The sequence below is a fragment of the Monopterus albus genome, unplaced genomic scaffold (assembly GCF_001952655.1).
Source record: "Monopterus albus unplaced genomic scaffold, M_albus_1.0 scaffold6.1, whole genome shotgun sequence".
NCBI lineage: Eukaryota > Metazoa > Chordata > Actinopteri > Synbranchiformes > Synbranchidae > Monopterus > Monopterus albus.
The window spans coordinates 2,808,221-2,815,910 of NW_018127886.1; the positions used below are offsets into that span (position 1 = coordinate 2,808,221).

The following is a 7,690-nucleotide window of genomic DNA, read 5'->3' on the forward strand; positions in this document are numbered from 1 at the left end:
TAAAACATGCAGTTAGGGTCAGAGTGTTAACTCACTTTGCATATTAAGTTTACAAGTCAACATGTATCACTTTACAACTGGACATGTGGGACTGTTAAGAGCTACAGGACTCTTAGCTTTCCACAGGTACCACACATGTATAGTCAGTCTTGGCCCTTGATATGTATTCTTAACTGACAAAGCAGCTCATGCAAAGTCACAGCAGCAAGTCTAGACATTGTCAAGGCCCACCAATCACTGAGGGCTTGTGTAATTGCTCACAGCAGTTATCTCTTTTATAATGTGGGCATTAATGCTCACATCAAGCCTGCTGTTTCTCCGGGCTTAAAGCAAAGGACTGTGAAATGCAATGCTAGTAGCTGTCAGTCAAATTAAAAACATAATAGGTTGAGCTTAGATCAACTCCAGAGGAGCAACAAAGACTTCCAGTTGAGCAACATTCTACGACAGTGGTTTTCAAACTTTCTGTGCCCAATGCACACCAAAGGGCAAGCCACAATCTCTACGCACACTTGTATTCATGTCCATGGAAAATAGCCTCTATTACACGTCATCAGCCTTGTCACTCTACAAACATTTATTTCTATTTACTTAAGACAAATAAAATGAATAAGTGAGAGAGGAGAGGTGGATCTGGTATGGGAGGGAAACAACAAGATGTAATCACTCCTTACAGACCAAGCTAAGAAGAGAGATGCACTGGGAATAAAAATTTATTTGCCTATAAACATTAAATACATATCAGCAGGGAAGAATATGCACTGAGTTGGAATAAAAAAATAACTTTAGTCTAAAATTGTAAAGAGAAGAGATGCACTGAGAATGAAAACTGGTTGATATTGAGTAGAAAAAAATACATTTTAAATGTAAAGTTAAATTAGAATCAGCATTAAAACATTTGCTATTGTAAATATAGTTTCCTACTTACAAACTAATGAGACATGCACCTATTTGGACTCACTGATTTTTTTTTACATCCTTGATGGTAGTGAAGACAGTGCATTTGCAGCATCTGGACTTAGCACGACACCTGTAATGTTTTTTGGAAGTGAGGAGGATGAGTGTCACACAATCAATCCCACAAACATTCTTGCTGCCTCTGGTGCAGAGCTCATGTTCTTAGGCCACGTTTCTCTCAATGAAGAAGGGATGTTTAGTGTCCAAGTGCCTCTTCAGCTTGCTTGGCACCACATTAGCATGAGTTAACTTCTCCCTACAGGTGGCACACTCAGACTTATCGAAACTGCCTTTGTCTATCAACTAGACATTTCAGGACTACAATAAGCCTAAACAACAACAAAATACTGATCCAAGGCTTCATAACTAATAGGAAATGATCTGCATTAAGCTGACAAAGAGAGGACATACTGTGCTGTAGAGTGAGAATAAAAAGGTAAACGCTAATAAGATGGAGCATAAAGGGGTAAAAACAGCAGGTGATAAAGAGAGGGAAGTTGCCCTTTAAACAGGAGCTTATGTACCCATGTCCCCAGGGTAAGGAGTTCCCACAAAGCCACATACCGGACACAGTTATCACTACATCAAACACGTTCAACCGCATCACTGTCTCTTACACCCGCCCAGTCTCCCTTTCAAAAACACACAGATACAGATCAGACACACACCAGAAGGCTACAACAAAGTTTGTGTTTTACTCTTTCTTATCTGTCCCTCTCACACACTTTCTATATTTTATACACAGAAAACACACAGACAATATTTCACTCACACCCAAACCACATGTCCGATTTCAATAAAAGAATGCCAAAAGGAATTTTCTGACACCAGTCAACTGACCAAGCAACTGCACATGTGGGCAAATGTGATCAACCAAAGCTGAAGATAACAAAACCAAGTGAAAACAGTGGCATCTCACTTAGGAAACAAAATGACTAGAGTGTGCAGCATTCATCAAGTTCACTTGTCAGAATCATTGCATGTTGATTTTTCTATCAGGGTACATGAAAACTGAGCATCTGACACGCTGCCCTCTGCCTTCCCTCCGGGTTTCTGTGACACTCCTACGTGGGGAGAACACCTGCGGCTGCCTGATCATTTCTGAAATGCACAGCAAAAATCACTGTGACAACCTCACTTCATGGCTGCCAAAGATGTGACCTCTATTCTATTCTCAAAACCTGCTGAAGGCCATGTTTGTTTCTGCACCCTTGTTTTGTTATCTGTACTCAAAGTTTAAAGATAAGGAGAAAGAGGCCATACATAACTTACGTGTAATCTTTCACAAAAACAAACAAAAGTGCACATCTAGTCCCACATTTCCTACACAAGTATAAGTTTAAACACAACTAATATAGCGCAATCCTGTTGCACTTTTTCAGCCCTTACTACATTTATGTATTACGATAATCCCCTGGAACCAAACGACTGCTGGAAAATTAGACGTGGAGGCAAAAGAAGAGCCTTGAGAGGAAATCTGAAACTGTCGGAAACCTGTAGATAAAAAAGTGAATAAAAAGTGGTGACTGGTGGGAGCAGGCGCATGGCAGAGTTTCAAACAGAGATAGAGAGAGGAAAGGAGAGATGGAGTGAGGGGGCCCAGCTAGTAGAAGGGTTGGGAAAAATGTGTGTGTGAAAGCGAACAACAGAGAGATAAAGTGAGGGAGGTGGCACAGACAAAAAGAGGGCTGGGGGATTTTGCCTGATTAAATATGTGCCAAAGTTTGTGTGAATGAAAGCAGCAGCTATAGCTACATTTTTGCCAAAACAAAAGCAGCTACAGTTGTATGAGGAGATGAGAGGAGGGAAGGGGGGAGGAAAAGAGAGAAGAGGAGGAATGCTTTTAGCAACTGGAAAAGGAGACATGAGGTGATTACATTAGCATAGGAATAATTTCTGTTCATGTGTCCAGTGTCAAAGTGAAACTGGGTGCAACGTGCCAAGGGGGAGCAGGTAAAGAAAGGAAGGTGTTGTTACAAACCTGTCACGTTGCACTTCAACTAAAGGTCTGGACAAACTATTTTAAGCCGAGTTCAAGTGATTAATCGACTGGTTGATGGACAAAACATTGTTATCGAATTGTTTTGGATTTCGGGGCAAAAATGCTACACATTCAATAAGGACACTTTAGTTTTGGACTGTTGGTTGGGTAAAACAAGCAAGAACAGCTTTTTGTCAAGTAGCTTTTCATGCACAAGAAACGAATCTTGGTGCATATAAACAAAGTAAGAGAAAAATGAATACTACATAAGTCAAAATGCACAAAGAAAAAGCAGAAGTAGACATTTACAGTAAAAATGTACAAATATATGTATTTTTAGGTGAAAATTTTAATTGAAAAAAGCAGTAAATTCAGGTAGCACTAGTGTATTGTCAGTATACATGTCTGTGTTTCAGGTTTTTAACAAGGTTCCTTCATCAGCTGCCAGCTAGTTTGCATATTATCGGTAACAGAGAAAGATGGAAAAATGGCTTAATTTAGCTGAATAAGTAATGGAATATCCTTTAGTCCTATTGCGTAAGTCAAATCTAAACCAAACTCAAATCAATACCCACCTGTCATAACAACCTTCGCATGTATGATTAATGTAATAATTTTTTCAAATTCTGCAATAGTCCAACAGAGATTTACAGAGGCAATGGAGGCTCAGTGATGTGAGGACAGAGCAGGTAGCATAAGATCTGAGAGCTGCTGTCCAAAATTCAAATGACCCTATGTCAATTTGCAACTATTCTGAAGATCACGTGTCTAGATGTGAACTCTACAACTCAGCAGTTAATAACAAAGACCATATGTTCAGTGAGGTCTGTCTAACAGCAATGACTTCTGTCATACGGTCATATCAGGATACATTACTGTAAGTGGTAGATGTATACTTTCAAGGGGTGGACTGTCTGTGCTGCCTCTGCACTGAACCAGGAGGCGGCCAGGCTCAGTCTGTGATTATTGTGTGTCACAATTAATTACAATGTTCAGGACAAGCACTTTGCAACATCAACAACTGGTGAAGAGAGATCGCTACAAATGGAACTTGCAGATGTTAAGATCATCCTGAAAAACGTCATTTATCCAAATTCAGCAGTCAGATGAGAGCTCTGTGAACTGAACAGTGGCTGACTACTCCTTCCACTGCACGAGTTCACTCAGCACATGTTGCCTCCCCGTGCGTCTTCCGTCACAGCAGCATTTTGAAATCCGATGAAAAATATCAAATGCTGGTCACATGAGTCAAACACACAATGATTGTTCTCTTCCCATTAGGCTGAAAACACAACAAGGACTTTTGTCCAATCCAGGTCGAGCATGGAAGAGAGGGGTGTAGGTAGCACACACAGAGTACTGTTCACTGAGAGAGAGAGGGGGAGAGAGTATGCATTATCTAACCCCCCTTTTTGTGCTCTATGATTTTCCTTGGCCAGCATAGCCATCCCATACCAAAGGATTCCTCTAATCCAGGTGAGAGAATGGCTTCTTAATCAGACAGTGATGAATCAGCATCATATGTTACTAAAGTGGCTTAACAGTCCTTGAGCTCATATCAAAAACTGAGCCCCTTTCTTTCCTGCAAATAGTGTTTAAACTTTAATGGCTGATGGGAGTGCTCAGACATCAGCCAAGTGTTGATTTCTGTAGTTTAGCATCTGTCAGCCTTTTTTAGGAGAGAAAGCATCATGTTAATGTTTGGAGTCCACATCTACTGCCGTGAGTGGGTCAATCAGACACATTGCTTTGATATAAAATATCTATACAGGAGTTGAGGAGGGGATGGTTGGCATTAGCCTATACATAATTTAGGGATACCATATATAATAAGACAATATCGAATGTACTTTTGCTACTGATGATTTAATTTGTTTTAACATACATACAGTGCATATTGCTTTAAGCAAAGACCCCATGAAGTGACTCCTCATGCACTATTCACTAGCTCTGAAGTCAAACGCAGTTAAAATATGTTATTTTTAGGCTACAGCATATACAACAACACAGTGATGCCTGCATGTGCAAGCATCGTGAAGTACAGCTATTGGCTAGCTAGCGGCTCAGCTGACTTTAAAAAACGCCATGCAGACGGTGGAAGACAAAGTACAGTCACCATACAGGGTAACACCATAGTGACTGAGACGGTTCACACCACCACAAAACAAAATCCCCGTCCTGGCCTTTAGGTATGCACTTGACTTAAGTGTTTTACACAGCATAATTGTTTTTCAAAATAACAAGCTGCCATAGGAAAGGACAAATAACCCATTTCGCAGCGTTTAAACAGGCTGGACAAAAAAAACAACAATAATATCTCAGCGTTTGAGCGACACCATAATAAATATATATAAAGAAACAGGTTACTATTTGGGCTGTAATTGAAAATAGCAGTACTCATCACTTACCCAAAATGAAACCGTAGCTCGTCGGCCTAGCGTTGTAATTACTCAGAAACAACCAAACAAATAAAACAAGCCACTCAGTTCAGATAACAAGCTAACTCAGTATAATTTTCCTATCGCTATTTAAGGCGTTATTAAACTAGATTTATAGCAGCTTTACGCATAAAAACATTATTTTACGCCCACTGAAAATATAAGTACATTTACAAAAGGCTTTAGACGAGATTTCGTGGGCGCCTTTGTTTTTCTCGTTACATTTAATTCGCCTGTCGTGGTGTGTCGGTTTGAAAATCCCCAGCGGAGTCGTCGAGCCTCGGTCTGTGTGAGAGACTGTAGCTACGTGTTCCACTTCAGACAATGCTGGTCGTTCGTTTACAGAATTTCCACTCGCTCCTCGGTTTATCGGCTCTAAGTTGTGCGAATGTACATTCATGTGCACCCGAATAATATCGGCAACTTATATACATAATTTACAACGGCCTTCAGCAGGTTCTAGTGTATACTGAGCGCTCGTTCTCACTTGCCTCAGAGATCTGTATCACCCTGAACAAACCCGACAGTTCTCTCACTCCGCCACAAGGGGGCAGCGCTGCTACGTGTTCACGTCAATGGTTTGTTATGTGACTTTGATGCTGCATTCAAATGCTCCTCGTAAGCATTAGTCTCGCCAACAGTCGCTAGACCTAAGCGAGTATAAGGCAAAAGTACCTGTAAAGGACATTGAAACACTTTTTTATGGTTACCGTGGTTTTATTTTATGTATCTGGCAAAAAGATCTGTACAAAAATAATCTTTTAAAAATACACAATTACAAGTAAAAGTTCAGCATTTGAATTTTTAATTATTAAAAAGATATTTTTAAAATATCAAAAGCAAAACTAAGTGCTGAAAATTATTACTGTAAGTGATATACTATTAAATAGTAGGCCTGTTAGATTATTATTATTACTACTGCATTAATGTGAACGCCGCATATTTGGGCGACAACTGCTCATTTTAACCCTTTAGGCTACTGTAGTTAATTAGCCTATCCAATAATACATATTGTATGAGCTAAGTGTGACTTGAAGGCAGTTAATGCAAAAGAGAAACTATAAAAGTAAGCCTGAATAATTAATTAAGATAATGAAGTCCAATTTAGCAATTAACTACATAATTATTCTCTTTTAAAATGGTGGTCATGGTCTGTGCTTCTCTCTTTAAACATCCCATCTAATGATCACGAACACTAAACTCATAAACGGGAAAATCCAAATCACAATTTTGTTCTAATACTTGAACTTCCCATAACGCATTTTAAATGGAACGAAGATATTTAGCGTGTTTGTCATTATTACGTTACCGCCTATGAGTGAATTCAATTAAACCAGAAATCTTCTCCATGCATTAGGATGTTCGCAGCTTTTATCACCACCACGATATACACTTAGTGAACCAAATGCCTTGAGCAGAATGAATTAACTCCGCTGAGACTCTGACTTTTGTCGCCCTCTGGTGAATTTCTTCAAGTAGACTATGCCAGTTGACTAGATCTCCAAGTACACATGCAAATGGCACCACAAAAATATTCAGCCAGTTTTTATTCATCAGCAGTCACAATATAAACACAGACTGTGAGACTGTTTCAGAGTAACACAATCCAAACCAAGAATGCTAAAACAAGTTTCTAACCATAAAAAATCAGTCTTTATCTGTGCGTTAAACATCTCCTACATATTCGGCTTGCAAAATGCAGGTGGTTACATTCAGCATTTAAAAAAACAACATACAAAACCAAACTTTAGGTTGAATCTTCAAACAGAACACTCAGTACAAAGATGCTTGCAGGCCTGAGACAACATTAAAACCACACAATTATTCTGCTGTGTATTTTTAATAAAGTATTAAAATAAATAGCATCACTACAAGAAAATGACTTATGAAAACAAATGACCAAACCAACTGGAGGAACTCCATAAACATGTGGCAAGCAATAACTGCTGTACATCAAGTTCTAAGGAAACAATGTCAGCTGAAACATCACTGAAATGTATACGACAGGATGAAAATACAGTGGGTACGGAAAGTATTCAGACCCCCTTAAATTTTTCACTCTTTGTTATATTGCAGCCATATGCTAAAATCATTTAAGTTCATTTTTTTCCTCATTAATGTACACACAGCACCCCATATTGACAGAAAAACACAGAATTTTTGACATTATTGCAGATTTATTAAAAAAGAAAAACTGAAATATCACATGGTCATAAGTATTCAGACCCTTTGCTGTGACACCCATATATTTAACTTGGGTGCTGTCCATTTCTTCTGATCATCCCTCAGATGGTTCTACACCTTCATTTGAGTC

At 39.1% G+C, this 7,690-nt stretch overlaps 1 protein-coding gene across 1 annotated transcript in view; it reads right to left on the reverse strand.

The window, feature by feature from the left end:
- Positions 1-5,917, reverse strand: part of wnk3 (WNK lysine deficient protein kinase 3) — a 36,428-nt gene extending 30,511 nt beyond the window's left edge. Inside the window, exon 1 of the mRNA XM_020615425.1 lies at positions 5,347-5,917. The gene's annotated coding sequence lies outside the window, so the exon portion shown is untranslated. The remainder of the gene's footprint in view (positions 1-5,346) is intronic.
- Positions 5,918-7,690: the final 1,773 nt, after the last annotated feature.